Consider the following 15,070-nt stretch of genomic DNA (forward strand, 5'->3'; position numbering starts at 1 on the left):
ATTCCGGCCTTCCGTGATCGTGCGTTTTGTGACACTTGGGCCCAAAATGATTTTAGGGTTTTTTCGAGACCTCGCCATAGGGCCGGTTACCGTTTATGGTGTTGCGACGTGATATGGCATCCGATATGTTCGATGACGGATGTGTGTGACTTTGTGATGTGTTCGGAGATGTACGGAGATTTGAAAACTTACGGAGTATGATGTCTTTCAGTTGCCGTCGGGGGGTGACCACATTCTGAGCCTTCTACATGATTTTTATTTGCATTCTCTGTACATTTGCATTCCGCACAAAGTCCGATCTCGTTATTTCTCGTATTTGTTCGTACCTTCGACTCCGGCCTTTGATTTGGATTACGGCACGCCCGGCTTTGCGATACTCGACTTTTTCCGTGCGACCCCCTCTCTTCTTCGAGGGCCGCGTTTCGTGCCGCGCGAGTACGAGTGCTCGATTGAGATCCCAGTTTAGGCTTTTCATTACGCTATTTTGGAGTGCTCCCCTTGATCCTAGCTCATACTTGGTATATATGTTTTGCTATGTATATTCGCATTTGTGACCGTTCGGGCACGGCGTTGAGGCCACGTCCGTCATATGTTCGTATGCTCGTTTGTTTGTAGAGGCTTTTGTAGTCATATTTGTGGGTCGTGGGTCCGGCTTGTTCGCATATAGTTCGTTTTGCGTCCTTAAGCGGCCCGTATGCTACTATAGTCGATATGGTCCGTCCGTTTGTATGTATGTGTGTGTGTGTGTGCGGGGCGATGTACATTCCGCCGGTTTTGATTTTGATTTGATGGTTTTGCACGGCGGCCTCTTAGGGACGGCATTCGTTTTACCGTATTCGTGTGACGTGCGTTTTCGCTACTATAATATGACAATTTGGAACGTAAGTTTGTTTGGGTGCCTAAGTAGGGCACCAGTCACGGCCTACGGAGCTGGGTCGTGACAGTAAGGACATCAAAATGTCGGACAAAGTGAAAAGTGTCATAACCCGCATTTTAGTATAATCGGATAATTCGAAACAATCGCGGGAAGACAACAAGCGAGGCCATATTTTATTTTGTTTGGCATATGAGTTTGCTTATGAAAAATTTAGAAAGCGGAATTAATGAGGAAGTCAAGGGCATAAAAGGAAATTCGCAATATGACTCGTGAAAATATGGAGAAAGACGAAGGGCAAATTTGGAAGTTGGAAAAAATGTTTCATGAACTACAAGAACTAGCCCAAAAAAATAAGTGGGCTTGAAAGTTTTTTTTTAGAAATTTGAAGGCCCAACCGGCCATGTACATGGGTTAGGCCCATGATTAATTAACTCATGGGAATTAAATAGATGACTAAGTCATCTTTATCACAAAATTGTCTAGAGACTTCAAGAAGAGCAAAAGAAAGAAAAGAAGGAGAAAATCCAAAGGGCCATTCGGCCATAGCAAGAAATTCAAGGAAAATTTATAAAATTCTTTCAAAAATTATTTTCTGCAAGTAGAGGGTGAACAACAAGGTGAAGTTGTTGTTGGAACAAGAAAGGTTCAAAATCATACAAGTTGCCAAGAGTTAGGCAAGTGAGAAGTTGAAGAAGAAAGGTAAATTCTAATCTTGTTTTATGTGTTATACATGGTTTATATGTGTTGTAGTATGCTAAAATGGATGAAATTCATGAAGGAAAGGAAATTAGTATGTGGCCGTGTATGTTCATATATGAATAAGAATCATATCTCAATTATTTTGTTTAGTGTTTGGTTGTTATGGTTGTGAATGATATGTGGAAGATGGAAGTTGAATGAATTTGGAAGAGAATGTAGTTGTGCATGCATGAAGTGTGGCCGTGAGGTTGTGGTATAGTATGGGAGTTAATGAGTTAATTTTTGTGTAGTGTTTTGGTTGTCGTTATATTGTGAATCCTATGCTGCTAATGAATGTCTAGGGGCCTTAGTGAAGTTGTTGTAGTGGAGACTTGTTTAGAAATTATACGAATGGAATGCAATGTTTCTTTGCATGCATGAAAGACAATATGGTTAGTATGATGTTGTTGGAATATATATTAAAAGGTTGCTATCGTACTCATCGAAGTTGGAAGGCTTTGAAGAAAGTGGAAAATTGAGATTATGCGTCTTGAATGAAATATGTGAACCGCTAATGTAGTTATTGAATTATGTTAATAGTTTGGCCGGGTTTGAATTCCCGGATTGTGTTTGATGAGAATTTGACTAAATTGAATGTTGAGGATGGTATATTTACGAGAGGAAGTGCTTTAGAAATTTCGGTAGCCAAGTGGTTCCTTAAGATTCTAACTCTAAGTATACTAATGAGAGTTTTGGTAAACATGACCAATTCGCGTTTTGACGAGATTGCAACGTAAATTTGAAGTAGCAAAAGGAGTGGAAAGAGGTATGTAAGGCTTCACCCTTCTTTCTATGGCATGTCGTAGACGTACTAAGTTGGATACGAGCCTCGGGGACAATTCCTTTCCTAGGAATCCGAGTTTGAAATTAACCACTATTCATTCAATGAAATTGAATTAGAAATTGCGCAAATTGTTGGAAAAACTTCCTAGACATTTAGAGCTTATACAAATAGGACCGTGCTAAGATCCTCACAAGGGACGCCATGAATTATAATATACGTAAATTTGGTCGCCACCTCAATTGGCCCGAGGTGGGCCCCTTTTGTTCCCCGGATTTTCTTTTTATTGTTTTATTTGACTTATTGTGAAGTAGAATCTAAAGGAAACCTTTGGTTATTAGTCTCGACTAATAAGAGATAGTTGCTTTAACTAGTCCATCGATTCCAAGGCTTGTTTTTCTTTCTAAAAATTTATAAATGTTTTCTAAAATATTTATTTTTCTCCAAATTAAAGTTGTACACACTTTTTGAAAGTCCTTATTAAAAATGACGACTATGATTCTATGATGGAAATAATGATGCTGAAGGTGAGGAAATGTCTATGACAACATAACATGACATGATATAATATGATATGCTATATGTATATATATATGGGGATATGGGGGAAGGATACCTAGGAATTGGAAAGGGAACTATGTTTCATTGCACACCGTCGGTAGCTTATCATCCGGACGCGGGATGCCGGACGCGGATATATGGGCGAGCCGATATATTCGGTGCTAAGTGGGCGAGCCGACGTTGTTCGGTGCTATGCTATGCCATGATATACTATGACACGCTATGCTATGCCATGATATACTATGACACGCTATGCCATGCCATGATATACTATGACACGCTATGCCATGCCATGATATACTATGACACGCTATGCTATGCCATGATATGCTATGACACGCCATGCTATGGTATGATATGATCTCCTATGATATAGTACGACATGATATTATATGATAAGGTATGTCATACTACGCTCTCTATTTTCTATGTCTATGATAAGAGATATCTTCCTAAGATAAGCACGCATAGTATCCGGCTAAAAGAGGCCTTCCTATGTACGGTTATTTTCTTACTTCATTGTATGCCCACCGAACCTATGACATGGTGATCCTTACTTATGTTTATACTTGCATTGTTTACCTCCACGCCTTACATACTTGGTACACTATTTGTACTAACGTCCCTTCTGTGATCATATGTTGCGTTCATACGCGCGAGTCGGCGAGTGTAGATTTGGACTCGGTTTCTAGGAGTTCTATCGAGCGTATAGCAGCGCCTCCAGCTTATCCGAGCCACAATCTTTTGGTACTACTCTTGTATATGTATTCGGGCACGACAAGATGCCTCGCCTTTCCTATGTATATGTATACTATGTTAGAGGCTCGTAGACAACGGCTATGCACGTAAACGTTTTGTGTTCGACTTGTCCTTGTCGCCAGTATAATGTATTGTCAAAGCTTATTGTCTATGTATACTAGTATGCTACTAATGTGTATGTCGAAAAAAAAAAATGGAGCGATTCATATGGCCAACCTCTGGTAATAAAGGTAATATGATAGACAAGGGGTGTCCGGTACAAGTATCGGGCACTCGTCACGGCCCGAGTTGGGTCGTGACAAAAAGTAAGAAACACGAGTGAGTAAAGCCTCCAAGAGAGACGACGGGCAAAGCACGGGACTATTTGGGTAAACATTCGAAGGTAGGCGAGTGAAAGGGGATAGGAGTGTGGTAGTATGGAACAAAAGAGAATGTGTGGGGTTGGAGAATAGACTTCGACAAGTGGGACGAAAAGATAGTGACCACGACGAGGAATGAGAAGTAAGAGAAAGAATGATTAGGCCATGCAACGATGTTAAGAGATTTCTAAGTCGAAGAAAGATAAGTGCCGAAGGCGATGGATATCTCAAAACCATTGTGTGTTAGGACCTCCTTAATAAGGGGAAAAACATGTTGGACTTGAAAGAAATATGGCGTTCTCATGTTCCGAAGGGGAAATTTATTAGCTCGGAAGCGCAGTTCAAACATATCGGCATATCGAAGAAGGTATCGTAAGGAGGCAGAAACGAATTGACAATTGTAATAAAAGGAACAACGGTTGGTAGTTTGGAAATTTTTGAAGGAATGAAAAGACGCTGCTCCTATGAATGAAAATAAAAGAGTTCACCGAATATTAGAAAACCTCCTATAATAGGAAGTGAGGAAAATCGAAGGAGTGAATAAAGGAAGGGAAAGGAGTATGACAAAGTATGAGCTACAAGCGAATGTTAGTACGGAGAGGATATGTGAGTAGAATGAACCGAGAGGAAAGACCGGTGACTAGGATGGAATATACTTTACACAAGTGTACAGAGTAGTTATGTTACCTATGAATATTTATATGCTGGGGATGAGACCAAGCGGGGTACTTAATGAGAAAATTTTGGATTCGGTAGAATAACAATAAGAATTATAATATTCGGCAGCATTAAGGAAAGATGTAAAGGTGGGTTAAACTAAATTACCGAGATGAAGTTAGTATCGAGGGGAAAACAGGACACGGCTATGGGTGAACCAAAGACCTATCCCGATACCGGTTGCAAGATAAGAGGAGCGAAGACAAAGTAAAACATAAGGATTAGGGAAGCCACCACTACTAAAAAAATAGGATTTCCCGACCTCAAAAAACCGACCTCATTTGAGGTCGGAAAAAAACCGACCTCATGAGGTCGGTAAAGTCGTAATAATTATTTTTTAATTTTTCTTAAAATAAACTGACCTCATGGGGTCGGTAATATTATACCAAAATTTGAAAAAATAATTTACCGACCTCACTAGATCGGAAATTAATTTGATGCTAAATATTATAATTTTATTTTTAATTTAAAAGAATACCGACCTCACGAGATCGGTATTCTTTAAATTAAAAATAAAATTATTAAATATACCGACCTCGTGAGGTCGGTAAAATTAGTCATAAAATTAAAACGCACAGATCCCCCAAATAAACATTTCTCTCTCTTTTCCTCTCACGTTTTCTCTGCCCCTCTCTCTCTAACCCTAACAACGCCGTCAACGTCACTATCATTCCTGCCAGTCACCGTCGCCGCACCTACCTGGGCCCCGCCGTTGCCGTCCCCGTACCGGCCAACCATTGAGGTATGCTTTCTTTCTTTTCTTGGCTAAGAAATGACATTGAAAAAAGAGTTTGCCTAATATTGTTTCTGATTTACAAAGTGAATTCCTGTACTTAGAATTAGAGTTCTAAGGAATTCCTCAGTATTACTAGTTGTGGAATTGACAATATTACTTTTTCTTTTTTGTCTATTATTAATTTGAGTAAATTTTCAAACTTGTTCAAACAGAGGTGTAATTATCAAGCTTGTTTTGGCTTCTATAGTTGGAGATTGAGTGTTGTAGCGATTGGGTCTTGTAACTATTTCTTTAGCATGGGATGACTTTTTTCTTACATTTTTCTACATGTTATTTGACTATTTTGGACAGAAATTTGTTGCATATAATATTCCTGATTCCGTTGTAACATGTGATTTTGGATTTATGGTTTTATGAGCTTTACATGTTTGTTTATAGACTGTCCATTCTTTTCTGTTGTTGGAGAATTCTTCACGTTCTCTGCTTCTTTTGGATTGAATATGACTATTTTTTTTTCCTTACCAGTAGAAACTGAGAAATTTATCTTTTCGAATGATTTTGACAGTTGATATTATACCCAGTGTTTATGGGAAAACAATTTGGTGTCTGCTCATTATATTGATCTTTCATGATCTGAATGATATTAGTAACTGTTAATAGCTGGATACTGTTAACTATCTCAAAAAATCAATGTACTGCCAAGAAGAAACTTATGAATTGACATACTGTACACGGCTATGGAAGCTACTAACTGGTCACTTATGCAGTTCATCACATGACAGTTGAAATTACTAGCACTGGTTGTTGTTGTTGGAATTTGGAAGTATATTGGTACGTTCTTGCAACCAAAGTTACCAATCACTTTGAATTGGGTAATAACGCTTGAGAGACTCACTTGTAAGCTTTATCCTATTTTATTATAATTGTCAGCGAAAATGTTCTCATAGAAGAGGAACCTCATTGTTAAATGACCATAATCTGGAATTAGAGTTGTTATTGACATCTTATGGACTACTGAAGTTCTTTAATCATGGCTGAGATCATTAAAAGTAGCAAGAGTTTGGAAATATAAGACCTTTGTTGGTGGTATAAATGCTAGTTGCTTTGTTATGGATAAAATTACATGGTAGTTGTGCTGGTGTAGGCAACCTGCTTCTTCTACTATAGCCTCCGTCCCCAATCAGCTTCCAATTGGATTTGGGTGGTGCAATTCCCATCCAAAAAAACCACAAAGATTACATCTTTTGAATAAAACTTGATCCTTGATACCGCTTAGACTCAATATCAATGCAATCACAACACTGATCATTATAACAGTTGTGCTTAAAGAAAGCTTCAGTTAACTGCTCAACTCTATTTTTTGTGTAAATAACTGTGAATTGTGTGCCTGTATTTGTAAGGATAAGGGCTCAGGATTTTGGATGTTGAAAACAGTTCTAAAGCTCACACCTACTGATTATATGAGTAGCAATATCTTACCTGTTGACATAAATCTTTCTTAAACTATTACTCTTTTTGGTTTTCCCAGTGATTAAGCTACTGAATTATCATGTTGATAAAATCCAAAAGCAGCTTAATTTACTCTGGGCAGGATTATCATAAGTATAAAGTGGTAGACAAATTCAAACATTTAACTAAATCTATATCTGAGAAATAAACACCAAAGGGGCGCCTATACACTGATTCGTTTGCTCTAGACATACAAAGCAATTTAGGAATTGAAGAAGCTAACAATGTCTCATAAATAAGCTAAAAAATAATGCATTAAATGTTGAAAAAGAGTACAGAATCTAAAAACCATAAAGTTTTACACTCTTAATCACATCATGCCTGGATATCTAAACTCATGAAGTTGATGAGTCCGTAATCTTTTATCTTAAGCATTTGAGATAAAACACAATGATTAGATAAGAAGATCCTTTAACTTCTGCACGTTTTAAGTATTAGACAAAGGATACAATACAACAACAATAATATATCGAGTCTAATTCCACAAGTAGGGAAGACAAATGATCCAATGTAGAGACAAAATGATCAGTTGAAGTTCAAGACATTAAACTGACACTACATTTATAAGAACATTAAAACCACTCTTCAAAATTAGAACAGTACAGCGTTATGTCGACAGAAGTTATTCATTCCTCAAGCTTGTATCAATAAGTAGGGAAACACACTCTGCCAAAAATATTTCCTGAAATCTCTGTCCTGGCTGTATGACATTCAGAAACTAGCAAATGAAGTTCGCACTACACAAACTTTTCTTTCACCTATAGTGTTGTAAGTGATAATTTTTTTAATTTACCTTGCCTTGACAGTACATCCTAATGTCACAAGGAAAATCAAATCAAATCTTGAAAGAATTGTAGTCTACACGTTGATGTTATCTTGTGCTAGTCAGCAATGCAAATAGTAAGTACACCAGCACCTGCTATATTGCCAACACAAGTTGTAGAAATTTGTAAAAAAAAAACATAAAAACAATTGAAAGGAATTATATAGACCTTGAGATCATCATAGCTTCCAGACGAAGGGTTAGCCTCAACGAGAACCGAGCTTCTTGAATTAAGGACTGTTGTTATTCCTTCCTTAGCAATGAAAATAGTTTGAGGAGATGTTGTTGAAAGAACTCTCAGGTAAATGTGATAGGTTGAAGTCATTAGGACATGAAATGCAATCTTCAAGGTGAGTAACAGAATGGGAAAAAAGTGTGAGATCCTTGAAGTCCCAACCAAGTAGATTTTTCCATTGCCTTAAGTAATAGTAAAAACTATGTTAGGCTTTATTGAATGCTAGTTGATATTGAAGGAAAGAAAAAATTGTTAGTAGTATTGACTTGTTTTCCTTTTAGTAGTATTGATTTCAACCATGTTCTATTTTGGTTGTTTACTAAATGTTTGATAGTTTTTTCTGTTGAATTCGAGATTTAAGTTGGTTGCTAATTTTACCTTTTTATTTCAGAATCAATATCAACATTCAAAGGCGGAGTTTCTTTGTACTTAGCGACCCAACACACAGCTGACAGAAGAACAAATGAGGGAAAGGTGGCTTGAGAGTGTTGGTGGTCCCACTAGGTTTGGCATAGCTTACGGAATGCCACATAGTGTAGACTAGTTTAATGTTTTGTGGATGTTTGCAAATGTTGAAGTTGTTTAATGTTGTTTTGATGTTTGCGAAGGTTGAAGTAGCTTAATGTCTCTTGTGAATGTTTGATTGACGTTTTTATTCAACTTTGAAGTAGTTTCGAATTGAATTTGATGTATTGGTGGTTGTAATATATGTGTTGTAATAGTAGCTTAATGTTTTATGTATTTATAGTAGTTTGGTATATTGTTGGCAGCTACTTGAGCTGGTTTTAGTTGAAAGTAAAATTATTTTCATCTTGACGGGGGGGGGGGGGGGGGGCAAATGGAATAACATTAGGTGCTACCATTTTTTTTAAAAATCTCGACCTCATGAGGTCGGTTTTGGGTCGTATTTACTGAAATCGTAATTACCGACCTCATGAGGTCGGTTTTACTCGCAAAATTTTCCTAGAAATTGTAAATTACCGACCTCATGAGGTCGGTTTTCTGCAAAATTATCCAACATATGGCAAATTACCGACCTCATGAGGTCTGTTTTTTGCAAAATTTTCTCAGAAATTGCAAATTACCGACCTCATGAGGTCGGGTTTCGGCAAATATTTTGCAGAAATTAAGAAATACCGATCTCATGCCGATAGAAATCTAAAACAATATATTATATATTCATATAACTTACCGACCTCAGGAGGTCGGTAAACTAATATCATTATATTATTAATATAATTTACCGACCTAATGAGGTCGGTACTTTATATAATTAATATCCGACTAAAAAAATATTACCGACCTCATGAGGTCGGTTTTTTGCGACCTCATGAGGTCGGTAATATTTCCGACCCACTCTTTTCCGACCTAATTTTGAGGTCGGTTTTGAGGTCGGTTTTTGCCCAAAACCGACCTCATGAGGTCGGAAATTGCCCTTTTTTTTAGGTCGGAAAATCCAGTTTTTTTAGTAGTGCACGCTAAGGTATTTCTTGGGCTAATTTGAGCACTTTCGCATATTCTTGTAAAGATTGCAACATAGTGTGGGACAGGAAAGTTGAGAGCAAGATCTAAGCAAAGGGACAATAGGAGAGTTTAAATTAAAGATAAAGAAATGACACGAGATAATGTGCCTAGAATGTTACAAGTTGAGTAAAGGGGATTATAAGATGATTTAAGCAAGATGATCAGAACTAGCTGGTTATTAAAAAAGGGTGAATTTATAAGTCAAACTCTTTCAGAACCATACCAGCTGATGATAGTTAAAGCAGGGAGCGGCTATGTAGAGTTACTATATGAGGGGACTTCATTGCTACTTGATAACTAACTCCAAAGATAGAGACTAAGAGCAAAAGGTGGAGTGACGACTAAGGTCTTTTAAAGGAGTCGAGAAGAAATACACGAGGTCAAGATTCGAGTAATATGGACTTCATGACAAACTTACCTCGCACTCGTGGAAGTATGACTCTTCTAGGGTATTCTCTGGATGATGTCCGGGCGGCAGAAGAGCTAGCGTACGAGGAAAACCCTGTAGCTACCGGATCGTCAGGCGAGAAAGTTGCGTACTAAAAACGTGACTTCCGTTAAGGTATTGTGGCGGAACAATAACAGGGAGGAGATGACCTGGGAAGCCAAAGAGGAGATGAAGAATAAGTATCCCTACTTATTTACTATGACTACAGGTAATCTAAATTCCTAGAGTGGTTATGTTGATTGATAAATAAACTGTATGTGGTAGCTATAAAAGGAACTTCCCCGAAGTGCCTATAAGACCCTGTAAGACTAGTTTAACATTCAAGGATGAATGTTTCTAAGGGGAGAAGGATGTTACACCTTGGAAAATTTCGCGTTATCAAGACTGTGGACGGCTTAGTATGAGCTTAGGGGAGAGCAGAGTTACACAAGGATTATGGATGAAGATTATGTTATCTGAGCATAAGAACATATATATGACATTTGGAGAGTGTATGGAGTAAATCGGTTAACATGATCACTCGATAGCCCTCGAAACCATGAGTTAAGGTGGGGCCCACATGTCAGAATTTCGTATAGGATATATTATAAGTGATACAAGTAGTACATGGAAAGTTGAGCAAGTCCTAAGAAGGACCCATAAGCCCTCCAAAAGGACGATTTAAGGAAATGTTTTCGGATGAGTTGACTTGGAGGGGCAAAAATGGCATTATAAGTTTTGAATTTGGAAAAACACCAAGAATAAAAGCTGTATATAATTGAAAGAGATTTCCAACCATAGGTCGTGGGCCCTCACATGATGTCGGAATCAAGAGTTATGGCCATTTTAAGAGCAAGACCCTAAGCTGCCAAATGGCTCCGCGGGCCCCACGTGAGAAGGTCGGTGAAACCGACCTAGGAGGGGTATAAATACCCCATCAACCCTATTTTTTCAGGGTCCTAGAAAATTCTCTACACCTCCCCCAAGCATTATAGTCCGATAAATCAAGAATTTGACAAGATTACGCCAAACTAGTCCGTGAAAGGTGATTGTTCTTGCTTCTACTTAAGCTTGGTGTTGGAAAAGGTTGATGTGGCTGAGTTTTTTTCAAGTATAAGGTATGTTATTTATCCCATCTTTTATGTTGAGTTTATTTGAAGGTCTAGTAAGCCTTAAAAATAAAACTAGCAATGGAGAAAAGGTCATAGAGTGTTGTATTGTAGTTGTTGTGTTTTATGGCTGTTTTGAACGTGTTGTGGCCGTGTGGATGGACTAATTTATGCATACAAAAATGGTATCTAACATTGTTGGCGTGTTGATGAGATTATACTCCTTGATTGGGATGGAAGAAAGTGCATATTGTTGTTGTATGTTGAAAAACGTCGTGTGGGATGTTTATGGAATATGTTGGTATGAATAATAGTGTTGTTGATGTTGGTATTATTGTTGTTGTTGATTGGTTGCTGAATTGTAATTTTGGGCTAGGCATATAAACGGGAGATGTTGCCCGATTTTTCGGCGGAATATAGAGTAGTTTGATTTGAAATTTGGAACAAGTGTGCAATAAAGAGTCTAACGTTAGTGTGAATCCTTTTAAGTGTAGGCTTACGAGCTTGGACGAATAAGCGTAGCTAATAAGAGGTGGAACGAATTGTGTAAAGCTTATCTTTTCCTTCTTTTGGCATGTCTTAGATGTAAGTAAGATATGATATGATACGAGCCTTGGGGTAACTCCATTCTTAAGTTCCGAGCATGTCTACGATTCTTATTCACTTCTTGACGTTTGCATTCCTAATATAGTCGAGCTATGGCCCTTGTCTCTTTAGTATGATTGGATAGTAAATGTTGCATAAAGAGTCCTTGTCCCCAAAGGATTCCAGGTTGAATAATGTCCCTAACTTTCATAAATGGGCTCGGATCGCTTTGACACGTTCGTAGAGGGTCCTATAACGAATAATGTCCGTAACTTTCACAAGCGGGCTCGGATTGGTTTGAAACATGTCTATGATCTCCGAGACCTTCCTTATGCAGTCCTAATGACATTTTGAAAGAACTTAACTTGACTATCGTTTTAACCCTCGAGTGTTGATTACTTACTTATTTATTGAGTCTTAAAGGATGATTTATATATATGACTATTTACCATTCTGTGTGTGCATTCTGTTTTGCATCTTTCTCCGAGTCCCTCACTAGAGGGCCGGGTTCTGCATATCTATATATGGCGTTATGATGTGTTACGAAGTATGATGTGTTACGAAGCATGATGTATTACGAAGTATGATGTGATACGGAGTATGATGTGTTCTGGAGTATGATGTGTTACGGAGTATGCTGTGTTCTGAAGTATGATGTGTTACGAGTATGCACGTGTTTGCGGAGTATGATGTGTTACGGAGTATGCTGTGTTCTGGAGTATGATGTGTTATGGCGCCAATGACGGGGTGGCGACCATGTTCCCCGAGCCCATAATGGGCCGAATATGATTCATAATTTTGACATGCATGATTGTATTTCAAATGCAAGCATTTTGGCATTCTGGTTATTATACTTGTTTTCTGTACTTCTTATGCATGATTTGTATTTCAAATGCAAGCATTTTGGTAGTCTGGTTATTATGCTCACTTTCTGTACCTCTTACTTCGGTTATGACCCCATTTTCTGTATTTCATGCTTTATATACTCAGTACATATTCCGTACTGACCCCCTTTCTTCGGGGGCTGCGTTTCATGCCACGTAGGTGTATACAGATGAGTAGAGGATATTCGTAGAAGATGTTTAAGCTGGATTGGCGAGCTCCATTTCCTTCCAGAGTGCCGCTGAGTCAGGGTATCTATGTTATGGCATCTTGATTTGTGTTAGAGACTTTGCAGACAGAGTCACGTATAGTATGTGTCAGTCTTGTAAGCGGCTCTGTAAGCCGATGTGTCATTATGCATTATGTTACAAGTTTCATATGTATACAGATTTTTCCTCGATTTGAGAAAGACGAAAAATATGTTTTTTTTGAAAAGCTTACACTATGCACTCATTTCATGATTTAAGGGCCCAGTATGATTATGAGTATCACGAGAATCAGCAGGTTCGCTCGGCCCTAAGTAAGGGTCGGGTGCCCATCATGCCCTATCGAAAGTTGGGGTGTGACAATTATCTTTAGCAGTAGAGATAAAGGAGCGTCAGTATAAGGATTCATTTTTAGATTATTACCGAGATACAGCACCTCAGAAAGAAAAGACACCCTTTGTGATTACAGGTGATGGAGTACTCAGGTATCGAGGTAGATTATGTGTCCCTAATGTTGCAGAGCTCCATCAGTAGGTTATGGGGGAGGCACATTACTCCCGCTATTCTATTCATCCAGGCTCAATAAAGATGTACCATGATCTCAAAGAAGTTTATTGGTGGGATGGTATGAAGAGAGATATAGCAAAATTTGTTGCTCAGTGTCCAAATTGTTAGCAGGTCAAAATAGAGCATCAGAAGTCCGGGGGTCTGTTGCAGGCTATGGAGATTCCGACATGAAAGTGGGAGGTAATTAATATAGACTTTATTACAGGGTTGCCCCGTACTCAGCGGAAGTGTGATTCGATATGGGTCATAGTTGATAGGCTTACAAAGTCAGCTCATTTTCTGCCTGTCAGAACTACTTATACAGCTGAGGATTACGCGAAGCTTTATCTCAATGAAATTGTATGACTTCAGGTAGGGGAGCACAGTTCACAGCTAAATTCTGGAAGTCTTTTCAGCAGGGATTGGGGACTCAGGTGAGTCTTAGTATTGCATTTCATCCGCGGACGAGATGGACAAGCGACGTACTATACGGATTTCTTGGAGGATATGCTTAGAGCTTGTGTGCTTGACTTCCAAGGTAGGCGGATGATCATTTTCCTCTTATCGAGTTTGCATACAACAAGAGTTACCATTCCAGTATTCAGATGGCTCCTTATGAGGCCTTATATGGGCGGAGATGTAGATCGCCCATAGGATGGTTTGATGTCGGGAGAATCGGTTAGTAGGCCCAAACTTAATTCAGCAAGCACTTGATAAGGTGAAAGTTATTAGAGAGAGATTCCTAACAGCTCAGAGTCGACAGAAATCCTATGCGGATAATCGGCGACGTAAGCTAGAGTTCGAGATAGGCGATAGGGTATCCTGAAAGTTTCGCCTATAAAGGGAGTGATGAGGTTTTTCAAGAAGGGTTAGTTGAGCCCTCAATATATTGGGCCGTATAAGATCATTCGTACTGTGGGCATGGTGGCATATGAGCTAAAATTGCCTTCTGATGTCGGTACATCTAGTATTTCATGTATCTATGCTTCGTAAATGTATCGAGGATCCTTCAAGAGTGGTACCAATGGATGATATCCAGGTGACCGAGCAGTTATCATACGAAGAAGTTCCAGTGGCTATATTGGTCAAGCAGGTCTGTCGGTTGCGAACCAAGGATGTAGCCTCTTTTAAAGTTTAATGGAGGAATAAAAATGTTAAGGAAGTGACTTGGGAAGCGGAAGAGGCAATGAAGGTTGAGTACCCGCATTTGTTCCCAACAGTATAGGAAGTGCAGTCTGAGGCATCATCACCCTCCGGTATTATTCCATTTTCAGTCATCGTGATTGGTCGTGTGGGGACCTAGTATTGTATGTTATAGTATGTGGCCCTGTGTGGCATTATTTGGGTGTTGTGTGCAGGACGGATGGTAATATGTACAGGGGAAACTATGCCGAAATTTTTATAACTCAGGATTGTTCGAACATTCGAGGACAAATGTTTCTAAGGGGGAATAATGTTACAACCTTATTTTTATAGTAGTAGAACCTATGTTTCCTAGTCGGGTATGCCCTTGGAATAGAGACCCGAGCCCGAGTTTTGAAGGTAGAAATTGTCTTACCCGTGTACAAAGGTGCTAGCAGGTATTCCTGGCAACTTACAGGATTAGAAGTTGAACGAATCGAATTGATGCGATCTGAACTGAATCAGAGAAAATCTACAGACACCAGTCATCATCGACGGGTCGTCGACATGGTCG

At 38.8% G+C, this 15,070-nt stretch overlaps 1 long non-coding RNA gene across 1 annotated transcript; it reads left to right on the top strand.

The window, feature by feature from the left end:
• Positions 1-5,537: 5,537 nt before the first annotated feature.
• On the top strand, positions 5,538-8,836 carry LOC132037318 (uncharacterized). Its single transcript, XR_009409832.1, has 2 exons — positions 5,538-6,359; positions 8,487-8,836. It is a non-coding gene; the product is annotated as an uncharacterized LOC132037318 (long non-coding RNA).
• The last annotated feature ends 6,234 nt before the right edge of the window (positions 8,837-15,070 follow it).

The sequence above is a fragment of the Lycium ferocissimum genome, chromosome 11, assembly GCF_029784015.1.
Source record: "Lycium ferocissimum isolate CSIRO_LF1 chromosome 11, AGI_CSIRO_Lferr_CH_V1, whole genome shotgun sequence".
Lineage (NCBI taxonomy): Eukaryota > Viridiplantae > Streptophyta > Magnoliopsida > Solanales > Solanaceae > Lycium > Lycium ferocissimum.